This window comes from Gadus chalcogrammus, chromosome 4 (assembly GCF_026213295.1).
Source record: "Gadus chalcogrammus isolate NIFS_2021 chromosome 4, NIFS_Gcha_1.0, whole genome shotgun sequence".
Classification (NCBI taxonomy): domain Eukaryota; kingdom Metazoa; phylum Chordata; class Actinopteri; order Gadiformes; family Gadidae; genus Gadus; species Gadus chalcogrammus.
In genome coordinates this window covers 13,174,147-13,186,646 of record NC_079415.1, presented here as the reverse complement: position 1 = coordinate 13,186,646, position 12,500 = coordinate 13,174,147, and positions in this window count along the sequence as shown.

Here is a 12,500-nt window from a genome sequence, read left to right as displayed (position 1 = left end):
GAGAGAGAGAGAGAGAGAGAGAGGATGGAAAACAGATAAGGACAATGCATGGCTTGTTTAAGGCAAAACATGACGTGAACATTTATCTTTGGGGAAAATATGAATACGCCAATGTACTATACATCTACCCAAGAGTATTTTTGTGGAAGATTATACAGGCACACACACACACACACACACACACACACACACACACACACACACACACACACACACACACACACACGCACTTTCACACAGCGAGATGGAGAGCAGTCAAAGTCAAACGGTTACTTATACTTTATGTATATATTTATTAAGCAATTTGAAATATAACCTCAGTAATGTTTAGGTTGTGGCTAACATAGACTGATAGAAGGTGTGTGTGTGTGTGTGTGTGTGTGTGTGTGTGTGTGTGTGTGTGTGTGTGTGTGTGTGTGTGTGTGTGTGTGTGTGTGTGTGTGTGTGTATGTGTGTGAGTGTGCTGAGTGTGCGTGAGTGTGAATGATATCTTAATTGTATTTTCTCTGACCAGACGTGCGGCTTTCAGAGTCCACACCCAAAGCAAAAATAAAATAAAAGATGATGAAATAAAAAGGAACCCCAAAGAAGGAGAGAGGTGTTTTGAAGGCTGGAGGTCAAGGAGAGAGGAGGAGAGAGCAAGAGAGAGGACAAAAGATGTGCAAGACTCCTTTAAAGACCGGTGATATGTCATGATCATCTTGATCATGCTCTCAGAAATTTTTCCCCACAAGGTGTGAACACACAGCCCCCACAACCGCACCACGCTTCGCCGGACCTGGAAGAATACAAATAGCTTGGTTCCATCATTGATCTCAAGCTCACCCTCAAAAGTAATACAGATCGCATCTTCAAGAAATGTCAACAATACCTGCGGCAAGTCGACAAGTCAATACTCCAGTCATTTTACAACTGCTTCATTCAATCCACCGTCACCTTCAGCATCCTGCCATGGTTTGTTTCCCTGAGTGAGCTGAACAAATGTCCCCTTAACAGGATCATAAAGAGGAGTGGGAAGTTCATTGGACAACCACAGACCACTCTCACAGCCATACATGAAAAACAGGCCATCAGGAAAAGTAGAAGGATCATATCGGACCCCACCCATAACCTCAACAACCAGTACCATCTGCTACCTTCAGGAAGGAGACTTCGTTCCCTGCCCCTAAGAACCTAACGAGCCATGTCCACCTTTGTTCCAGCATCCATCAGGCTGGTGAATGAACAGTAAGCCCCCCCATCCCACCCAACCCAACCCATCACTTCAGAACCTTCACCTTCCACCACCTAACAATCTATTCTCCCTCCCTATACCTCCACCCCTACCCTCAGGGTGTTTTTTAGCTTTTAAGAATTAATTTATTCTCGTACACGATTATTACTAATAATTTATTGTTGAAGTATGTCTTGTTTGTATGTGCCTGACCACAGATGAAGTTCACGGTAAAAAAAAAAAATTGAATTTGAAGAGAGGAGAATCATACCCCTGTAACCGTGGCAACCCCGTACCGCCGGCCGCTGAGACACCTCGACACACACATACCCGTCGTAGACACCAGGATGTCCGTTCATCCGTGCGTCCGTGCGTCTGTGTGTGTGTGTGTGTGTGTGTGTGTGTGTGTGTGTGTGTGTGTGTGTGTGTGTGTGTGTGTGTGTGTGTGTGTGTGTGTGTGTGTGTGTGTGTGTGTGTGTGTGTGTGTGTGTGTGTGTGTGTGTGTGTGTGTGTGTGTGTGTGTGTGTGAAACCCAGCTCAGTGGGTGGCAATGCAGAGCGATCAGTGGATTTGACAGGAGCTATTTGACTAATCCAAAACACCAGCTGTAAGGTAGACAGGAGTGGTGGGGCGGAGGAGGGTAGGAGGGGTGGAGGAGGGGTGGGGGGGTGGAGGGGTGGAGGAGGAGGGTAGGAGGGGTGGAGGAGGGATGGGGGGGGTGGAGGAGGAGGGTAGGAGGGGTGGAGGAGTGGTGGAGAAGGGGAGGGAGGAGGGGGTGGAGGAGGAGTGGAGGAATGGAGGAGTGGAGGGGTGGAGGGGGGGGCGGAGGAGGGTAGGAGGGGTGGAGGAGTGGAGGGGTGGAGGAGGGGAGGGTTGGAGGGGTGGAGGAGGGGCGAAGGAGGGTAGGAGGGCTGTAGGGGTGGAGGAGTGGAGGGGGGGGCGGAGGAGGGTAGGAGGGGTGGAGGAGTGGAGGGGTGGAGGAGTGAAGGGGTGGAGGGGGGGGCGGAGGAGGGTGGGAGGGCTGTAGGGGTGGAGGAGTGGAGGGGGGGCGGAGGAGGGTTGGAGGTTTGGAGGGGTGGAGGGGTGGAGGGGGGAGGGGTGGTTGGGGGCGTACAGGAGACGCGTAGGGTGGTGCAGTGGAGTGAGCTTTGAGAGAAAAAGGGGAAAATGAAAATGATAATTAATTCCGTATGTAGACCCCGAGGGCATGGGGGATCGGGGGGGGCGGGGGGAGAGGGGGGGGGGGGGGAGCGGGGGGCTAGAAATCCTGGACAGAATATAAGGAGGAGCAACAATTTTGGACGTAGTGGAAAATGGAAGGAAAGGTGGTGGAGGTGGTGGGGGGGTTGATGGTAGTGGTGGTGGTGGAGATGGTGGGGGGTTGATAGTAGTAGTGGTGGAGATGGTGGGGGGGTTGATAGTAGTAGTGGTGGAGATGGTGGGGGGTTGATAGTAGTAGTGGTGGAGATGGTGGGGGGTTGATAGTAGTGGTGGTGGAGATGGTGGGGGGTTGATAGTAGTAGTGGTGGTGGAGATGGTGGGGGGTTGATAGTAGTAGTAGTGGTGGAGATGGTGGGGGGTTGATAGTAGTAGTGGTGGAGATGGTGGGGGGTTGATAGTAGTGGTGGTGGAGATGGTGGGGGGTTGATAGTAGTAGTAGTGGTGGAGATGGTGGGGGGTTGATAGTAGTAGTGGTGGTGGAGATGGTGGGGGGTTGATAGTAGTAGGTAGTGGTGGAGATGGTGGGGGGTTGATAGTAGTAGTAGTGGTGGAGATGGTGGGGGGTTGATAGTAGTAGTGGTGGAGATGGTGGGGGGTTGATAGTAGTAGTAGTGGTGGAGATGGTGGGGGGGTTGATAGTAGTAGTAGTAGTGGAGATGGTGGGGGGTTGATAGTAGTAGTGGTGGAGATGGTGGGGGGTTGATAGTAGTAGTAGTGGTGGAGATGGTGGGGGGTTGATAGTAGTAGTAGTGGTGGAGATGGTGGGGGGTTGATAGTAGTGGTGGTGGAGATGGTGGGGGGTTGATAGTAGTAGTAGTGGTGGAGATGTGGGGGGTTGATAGTAGTAGTAGTAGTGGCGATGGTGGGGGGTTGATAGTAGTAGTGGTGGAGATGGTGGGGGGTTGATAGTAGTAGTAGTGGTGGAGATGGTGGGGGGTTGATAGGTAGTAGTGGTGGAGATGGTGGGGGGGTTGATAGTAGTTAGTAGTGGTGGAGATGGTGGGGGGTTGATAGTAGTAGTAGTGGTGGAGATGGTGGGGGGTTGATAGTAGTAGTAGTGGGAAGATGGTGGGGGGTTGATAGTAGTAGTAGTGGTGGAGATGGTGGGGGGTTGATAGTAGTAGTGGTGGAGATGGTGGGGGGTTGATAGTAGTAGTGGTGGAGATGGTGGGGGGTTGATAGTAGTAGTAGTGGTGGAGATGGTGGGGGTTGATAGTAGTAGTGGTGGAGATGGTGGGGGGTTGATAGTAGTGGTGGTGGAGAATGGTGGGGGGGTTGATAGTAGTGGTGGTGGAGATGGTGGGGGGTTGATAGTAGTAGTAGTGGTGGAGATGGTGGGGGGTGATAGTAGTAGTGGTGGAGATGGTGGGGGGTGATAGTAGTAGTGGTGGAGATGGTGGGGGGTTGATAGTAGGGGTGGTGGAGATGGTGGGGGGGGGGTTGATAGTAGTAGTAGTGGTGGAGATGGTGGGGGGTTGATAGTAGTAGTGGTGGTGGAGATGGTGGGGGGTTGATAGTAGTAGTAGTGGTGGAGATGGTGGGGGGGTTGATAGTAGTAGTGGTGGTGGAGATGGGGGGGGGTTGATAGTAGTAGTGGTGGAGATGGTGGGGGGTTGATAGTAGTAGTAGTGGTGGAGATGGTGGGGGGTTGATAGTAGTAGTAGTGGTGGAGATGGTGGGGGGTTGATAGTAGTAGTGGTGGTGGAGATGGTGGGGGGGTTGATAGTAGTATAGTGGTGGAGATGGTGGGGGGTTGATAGTAGTAGTAGGGTGGAGATGGTGGGGGGTTGATAGTAGTAGTGGTGGTGGAGATGGTGGGGGGTGATAGTAGTAGTAGTGGTGGAGATGGTGGGGGGTTGATAGTAGTAGTCGTGGTGGAGATGGTGGGGGGTTGATAGTAGTAGTGGTGGAGATGGTGGGGGGTTGATAGTAGTCGTTAGTGGTGGAGTGGTGGGGGGTTGATAGTAGTAGTAGTGGTGGAGATGGTGGGGGGGTTGATAGTAGTAGTAGTGGTGGAGATGTGGGGGTTGATAGTAGTAGTAGTGGTGGAGATGGTGGGGGGGTTGATAGTAGTAGTAGTGGTGGAGATGGTGGGGGGTCGATCGTAGTAGTAGTGGGTGGAGATGGTGGGGGGTTGATAGTAGTAGTAGTGGTGGAGATGGTGGGGGGGTTGATAGTAGTAGTAGTGGTGGAGATGTGGGGGGTTGATAGTAGTAGTGGTGGAGATGGTGGGGGGTTGATAGTAGTAGGGTGGAGATGGTGGGGGGTTGATAGTAGTAGTAGTGGAGGAGATGGTGGGGGTTGATATGTAGTAGTGGTGGTGGAGATGGTGGGGGTTGATAGTAGTAGTGGTGGTGGAGATGGTGGGGGGTTGATAGTAGTAGTAGTGGTGGAGATGGTGGGGGGTTGATAGTAGTAGTGGTGGAGATGGTGGGGGTTGTTGATAGTAGTAGTAGTGGTGGAGCTGGTGGGGGGTTGTATAGTAGTAGTGGTGGTGGAGATGGTGGGGGTTGATAGTAGTAGTAGTGGTGGAGATGGTGGGGGTTGATAGTAGTAGTAGGTGGTGGAGATGGTGGGGGGTTGATAGTAGTAGTGGTGGTGGAGATGGTGGGGGGTTGATAGTAGTAGTGGTGGAGATGGTGGGGGGTTGATAGTAGTAGTGGTGGAGATGGGGGGGGTTGATAGTAGTAGTAGGGTGGAGATGGTGGGGGGTTGATAGTAGTAGTAGTGGTGGAGATGGTGGGGGGTGTTGATAGTAGTAGTAGTGGTGGAGATGGTGGGGGGTTGATAGTAGTAGTAGTGGTGGAGATGGTGGGGGGGTTGATAGTAGTAGTGGTGGTGGAGATGGTGGGGGGTTGATAGTAGTAGTGGTGTGAGATGGTGGGGGGGTTGATAGTAGTAGTAGTGGTGGAGATGGTGGGGGGTTGATAGTAGTAGTGGTGGAGATGGTGGGGGGTTGATAGTAGTGGTGGTGGAGATGGTGGGGGGTTGATAGTAGTAGTAGTGGTGGAGATGGTGGGGGGGTTGATAGTAGTAGTGGTGGTGGAGATGGTGGGGGGTTGATAGTAGTAGTAGTGGTGGAGATGGTGGGGGGTTGATAGTAGTAGTAGTGGTGGAGATGGTGGGGGTTGATAGTAGTAGTGGTGGAGATGGTGGGGGGTTGATAGTAGTAGTAGTGTGAGATGGTGGGGGGTTGATAGTAGTAGTGGTGGGAGATGGTGGGGGGTTGATAGTAGTAGTAGTGGTGGAGATGGTGGGGGGTGGATAGTAGTAGTAGTGGTGGAGATGTGGGGGGTTGATAGTAGTAGTTGTGGTGGAGATGGTGGGGGGGGTTGATAGTAGTAGTAGTGGAGATGGTGGGGGGTTGATAGTAGTAGTAGTGGTGGAGATGGTGGGGGGTTGATAGTAGTAGTGGGTGGAGATGGTGGGGGGTTGATAGTAGTGGTGGTGGAGATGGTGGGGGGTTGATAGTAGTAGTAGTGGGTGGAGATGGGGGGGGTTGATAGTAGTAGTGGGGTGGAGATGGTGGGGGGTTGATAGTAGTAGTAGTGGTGGAGATGGTGGGGGGGTGATAGTAGTAGTGTGGTGGACGATGGTGGGGGGTTGATAGTAGTAGTGGTGGAGATGGTGGGGGGTTGATAGTAGTAGTAGTGGTGGAGATGGTGGGGGGTTGATAGTAGTAGTGGTGGAGATGGTGGGGGGTTGATAGTAGTAGTGGTGGAGAAGATGGTGGGGGGTTGATAGTAGTAGTGGTGGTGGAGATGGTGGGGGGTTGATAGTAGTAGTGGTGGTGGAGATGGTGGGGGGTTGATAGTAGTAGTGGTGGTGGAGATGGTGGGGGTTGATAGTAGTAGTAGTGGTCGGAGATGGTGGGGGGTTTGATAGTAGTAGTGGTGTGGCGATGGTGGGGGGTTTGATAGTAGTAGTGGTGGTGGAGATGGTGGGGGGTTGATAGTAGTGGTGGTGGAGATGGTGGGGGGTTGATAGTAGTAGTAGTGGTGGAGATGGTGGGGGGTTGATAGTAGTAGTAGTGGTGGAGATGGTGGGGGGTTGATAGTAGTAGTGGTGGAGATGGTGGGGGGTTGATAGTAGTAGTAGGTGGAGATGGGGGGGGTTGATAGTAGATAGTGGTGGAGATGGTGGGGGGTTGTGATAGTAGTAGTAGTGGTGGAGATGGTGGGGGGGTTGATAGTAGTAGTAGTGGTGGAGATGGTGGGGGGTTGATAGTAGTAGTGGTGGAGATGGTGGGGGGTGATTAGTAGTAGTAGTGGAGAGGGTGGGGGTTGATAGTAGTAGATGGTGAGATGGTGGGGGTTGATAGTAGTAGTAGTGGTGGAGATGGTGGGGGGTTGATAGTAGTGTAGTGGTGGAGATGGTGGGGGGTTGATAGTATAGTAGTGGTGGAGATGGTGGGGGGTTGATAGTAGTAGTGGTGGTGGAGATGGTGGGGGGTTGATAGTAGTAGTGTGGGAGATGGTGGGGGGTTGATAGTAGTAGTGGTGGTGGAGATGGTGGGGGGTTGATAGTAGTAGTGGTGGGGAGATGGTGGGGGGTTGATAGTAGTAGTAGTGGTGGAGATGGTGGGGGGTTGATAGTAGTAGTGGTGGGAGATGGTGGGGGGTTGATAGTAGTATGGTGGTGGAGATGGTGGGGGTTGATAGTAGTAGTGGTGGTGGAGATGGTGGGGGGTTGATAGTAGTAGTGTGGTGGAGATGGTGGGGGGGTTGATAGTAGTAGTAGTGGTGGAGATGGTGGGGGGTTGATAGTAGTAGTGGTGGTGGAATGGTGGGGGGTTGATAGTAGTAGTGGTGGTGGAGATGGTGGGGGTTGATAGTAGTGGTGGTGGAGATGGTGGGGGGTTGATAGTAGTGGTGGTGGAGATGGTGGGGGGTTGATAGTAGTAGTAGTGGTGGAGATGGTGGGGGTTGATAGTAGTAGTGGTGGAGATGGTGGGGGGTTGATAGTAGTAGTGGTGGAGATGGTGGGGGGGTGGATAGTAGTAGTAGTGGTGGAGATGGTGGGGGGTTGATAGTAGTAGTAGTGTGGAGATGGTGGGGGGTTGATAGTAGTAGTAGTGGTGGAGATGGTGGGGGGTTGCTAGTAGTAGTAGTGGTGGAGATGGTGGGGGGTTGATAGTAGTAGTGGTGGTGGAGATGGTGGGGGGTGATAGTAGTAGTAGTGGTGGAGATGGTGGGGGGTTGATAGTAGTAGTAGTGGTGGAGATGGTGGGGGGGTTGATAGTAGTAGTAGTGGTGGAGATGGTGGGGGGTTGATAGTAGTAGTGGTGGTGGAGATGGTGGGGGGTTGATAGTAGTAGTGGTGGAGATGGTGGGGGGTTGATAGTAGTAGTGGTGGTGGAGATGGTGGGGGTTGATAGTAGTAGTGGTGGTGGAGATGGTGGGGGGTTGATAGTAGTAGTAGTGGTGGAGATGGTGGGGGGTTGATAGTAGTAGTGGTGGAGATGGTGGGGGGTTGATAGTAGTAGTGGTGGTGGAGATGGTGGGGGGTTGAGTAGTAGTGGTGGTGGAGATGGTGGGGGGTTGATAGTAGTAGTTGTGGAGATGGTGGGGGGTTGATAGTAGTAGTGGTGGAGATGGTGGGGGGTGATAGTAGTAGTGGTGGTGGAGATGGTGGGGGGTTGATAGTAGTAGTGGTGGAGATGGTGGGGGGTTGATAGTAGTAGTGGTGGAGATGGTGGGGGGTGATAGTGTAGTAGTGGTGGAGATGGTGGGGGGTTGATAGTAGTAGTGGTGGTGGAGATGGTGGGGGGTTGATAGTAGTAGTGGTGGTGGAGATGGTGGGGGGTTGATAGTAGTAGTGGTGGAGATGGTGGGGGGTTGATAGAGTAGTGGTGGTGGAGATGGTGGGGGGTTGATAGTAGTAGTAGTGGTGGAGATGGTGGGGGGTTGATAGTAGTAGTGGTGGAGATGGTGGGGGGTTGATAGTAGTAGTGGTGGAGATGGTGGGGGGTTGATAGTAGTCGTAGTGGTGGAGATGGTGGGGGGTTGATAGTAGTAGTAGTGGTGGAGATGGTGGGGGGTTGATAGTAGTAGTAGTGGTGGAGATGGTGGGGGGGTTGATAGTGTAGTGTAGTGGTGGAGATGGTGGGGGTTGATAGTAGTAGTGGTGGTGGAGATGGTGGGGGGTTGATAGTAGTAGTAGTGGTGGAGATGGTGGGGGGTTGATAGTAGTAGTAGTGGTGGAGATGGTGGGGGGTTGATAGTAGTAGTAGTGGTGGAGATGGTGGGGGTGTGATAGTAGTAGTGGTGGTGGAGATGGTGGGGGGTTGAGTAGTAGTGGTGGAGATGGTGGGGGTTGATCGTAGTAGTGGTGGTGGAGATGGTGGGGGGTTGATAGTAGTAGTGGTGGTGGAAGATGGTGGGGGGGTTGATAGTAGTAGTGGTTGGTGGAGATGGTGGGGGGTGGTGGTGGTGGTAGAGTTGCTGCAGAAACAACAAACACACACACACACACACACACACACACACACACACACACACACACCACACACACACACACACACACACACCACACACACACACACACACACACACACACACAACACACACACACACACACACACACACACACAGTTCAACACCCATCACTGCTGTGGCCTCATCATGACACATCTGGTTGAGTTTTGCGGAGGGAAGCTGTGTGCTGGGGGTCTGTTAACACAGCGCACCAGGCTGAACATCTCAACAGGGAGAGCAGACCTTAACATGGCCTGGCCCGGCCCACGGGCCTGACCCGGACACACAGGCCCAGTCAGGGCTCCCTGACTGATCACGTTGTCACTGCGTGAGGAATAGTGATGTATTGTCTCATGTGAAAAAGATTATAATGGGTGCTTTTAATTGTCCAGACAACTGTACCGACCAAACGCCTATTTAAATTCCCATTTGAATGTATAGAGAAAATTGGTTAAATCTCTGTCTTAAATCAACCATTATATTGAGGTCGCTTCCTCCTTCCCTTAAAGTTTAGACTCAAATAACGTGAAACATGTAAATGACTGAAAAGGTTTCGGGTTCAAACCCAGACGTCCGCATACCTGTTAGGCATCCTTGAGCAAGGCGCCGCGCACCTCCCTGCTCATGAACGACCTGAATCCAAGAAACATCCACTGCAAGTCTGTCCGTCTGCTCAAATGACTCAACAACACTTTACCCAACCCTGGGTCTCCGTGGCTCCACCACTAAAGATTAACCGTGGCGCTGGGCTCCAGGCCCGTGTGGACGCCCAGACGGTCACCTGGGGTCCTGCGGTGTCTGGCCGGTGTTGACTCCTCCGGGCCCGGGTCCTCGCGGGGCCTGGGGTTTGCCGGAGGACTTGGCTGTGAAGCCTCCGTTCCTGTGGGTTGAGGGCAAACCGAGAGCAGGACCCATTTCCATAAAGATCCTTTTGAGATCCGGCTTCTGGCTTCGCTCATCTCAACGCTGTGAAGGACGTTCTCTCCGCCTTCCCCCGCCGTTGAAGAACCCGTGAGAGGGAGAGAAGGAGTTGTTGTTCTACTGCTTGGTCTTCCTTCACTGGACCCATTGATGATCTGAGGCGGTGTCTGGAGTGCTGCCGAGGTGTAGAATCGCTTAGGGGGAAGAAGACTGGCCATGTTTGGTCATGTATGCGGTTCTTTTTAAGATTTAAATGTGAAGCAATGAAAAGTGACAGGATTAAATACATGAAGAGTGGATGTCTGGTTTGGGGGGGGGGACGTTGGTTGGGGGGCGAGGAGGTTTGGCCGCTGAAACAGCGAGGATAATTACTCAGGTGTTGTGCTTTGTTCTGGCCAGCGGGAATGGCACTGGGAAGTACATCTGAAGACCCAGTGCGAATGACCGCACTCGTGCATACAAGGGGCCAAAGCATGTATGCACACACACACTTACGCACAGCCAAACATGCACACACACACACACACTAACACACAGCCAAACGTGCACTCACACACAGGAAGCGAAACGTTGAATAATTGCTTAGGAATTGGGCTGGCTGAATTAGAAGTAGAAGTATTCAAAAAGACTTCAAGTAAAGACTTCAATATTGTGTTGTACAAGTGGTTCAGCATTGCATGTCAGCCCCAGATGTCAATGTACTTTAAATGGTTTGTTCCACTCCTACTCATTAAGTAAAATTGTGTAACCAAAATGATTCTTCATCATCTGCAGCTCACATGTTAACCGTACATTTTCATCGCAATGTACAGTGTAATACTGAACTATTCACAGAACGAATTATCATCAATCTGAATGTTGAATCTTGATTTTCCTTCATGTCTGTGACTGCACATCTTAGAGGTCTGGAGTCATTGCACAAACAAGCAGTTTCAAAGTAAAAGACTTCCAGGGAGGTCTTTTACTTTGAAACTGTCACTTGTAAGTCACCAGGGGAACTTGAACCACAGCTTCCTGTCTGATTGGATCTCAGGTCTCTAGTAATCTATGAGGTAGCTCCCGCACCACACACAAACACACACACACACACACACACACAGACACACACACACACACACACACACACACACAAACACACACACACACATGCACGCACAAACACATACACACACACACACACACGTATCTCCTGGCTGTTTGTGTGCACATTATTTTGCATTTGTTGGGGCATTTTAATGTGAGTGTGTGTGTGTGTGTGTTTGTGTGTTTGTGTGTGTGTGTTTGTGTGTATGTGTGTGTCTGTGTTTCTGTGTGTGCACGTGCGCGTGTGTGCATGTGTGGGTTTGTGGACATGAGTGTATTGGAAGCCTAAGTAGCACCAGATGCTGGGCTGACCTCAGAGTCTTCCTGGAAACACAAATTTGTCAAAATGAAGCAGGGAAAGATCTGCAGTTTAGGTAAATGTAGAATATAGGCGCCCTACACACACGCACACGCAGACTCACAGAAAGACACAAACAGATGCACACCAACAAAAAAGAATACACACACACATGCATGACGACATATATGGGTACCAAGAAACGTGAATGACACACACCAAAAAGTTTTAGTTTCACTTTGGATGCACACAATGCAAACTCCCCCAACGCACACACACACACAAACACACACACTCCACACACACACACACCACACACACACACACACACCACACACACACACACACACACACATACACACACACACACACACCACACACACACACACACACACACACACACACACAACACACACACACACACACACACACACACACACACACACAATCGTCCCCCACTCCCCTCTACACACTTTACCATCACAGCTCTCTACAGAAGTGGGTTGATTCCTTTTCAGCGCCCGTCGGCACATCAGCATTGATCCAGACCGGCACGGTTCTCAGTGAAACGCAGCCTGCAGTTCACTGCGATTGATTTAAAAAAAGGATAAGAATGTCATCTGAATACACAAAATGAGCCATTAAATCTTCTTTAACTCCTAGTGATAAGTTGTGATGACAACAGCAACACGCGGATCTCTGATTTGTTTTAAAAGCATCAGTAGTCGTCCCTGTCTCTCCCATACGTTCTTATCTTACTCAACAATAAAAAGTATCAAACCTTAAAAAAGTCGGGCTGACTGTGTCTGAGTAGGTTATTAACGATCAGCGTGTCTGTCTAGGACGCATAACTGTGGTGGCCCGCAGGGATCAGAGATGGGTTAAAAACCCAACATCCAGCACTGGGAACAAGATATGTGTTGGAACTTGTATCTCTTGTTTAAATAAATGATTAATCAGGCAGTACAGGGAAAAGGTGCCTTGAATAGGCCCACAGCCATGGAACCACATTCAAAACTTTAGCCTTCAAACTTTCAAGCCATTCTGTCACCAAGATAATGTGCATATAATGACACACTGTTAGCTTAAAAATAGAGCTATTGATATTCCAACAAGATGCAATTTGGTGGAAATGATCTCTATTTAAGTTTTTAATCTCTTTAAGATGTGACGCAGAGAAGCCGTGCTTTAGATCTTGATACACGCCAATTTAGATGAAAAATAACTCATTTATTCTGCAGCTGGGCTTCACTCCAGGACGGTTTGATGCCCAATACGCTACAACAAG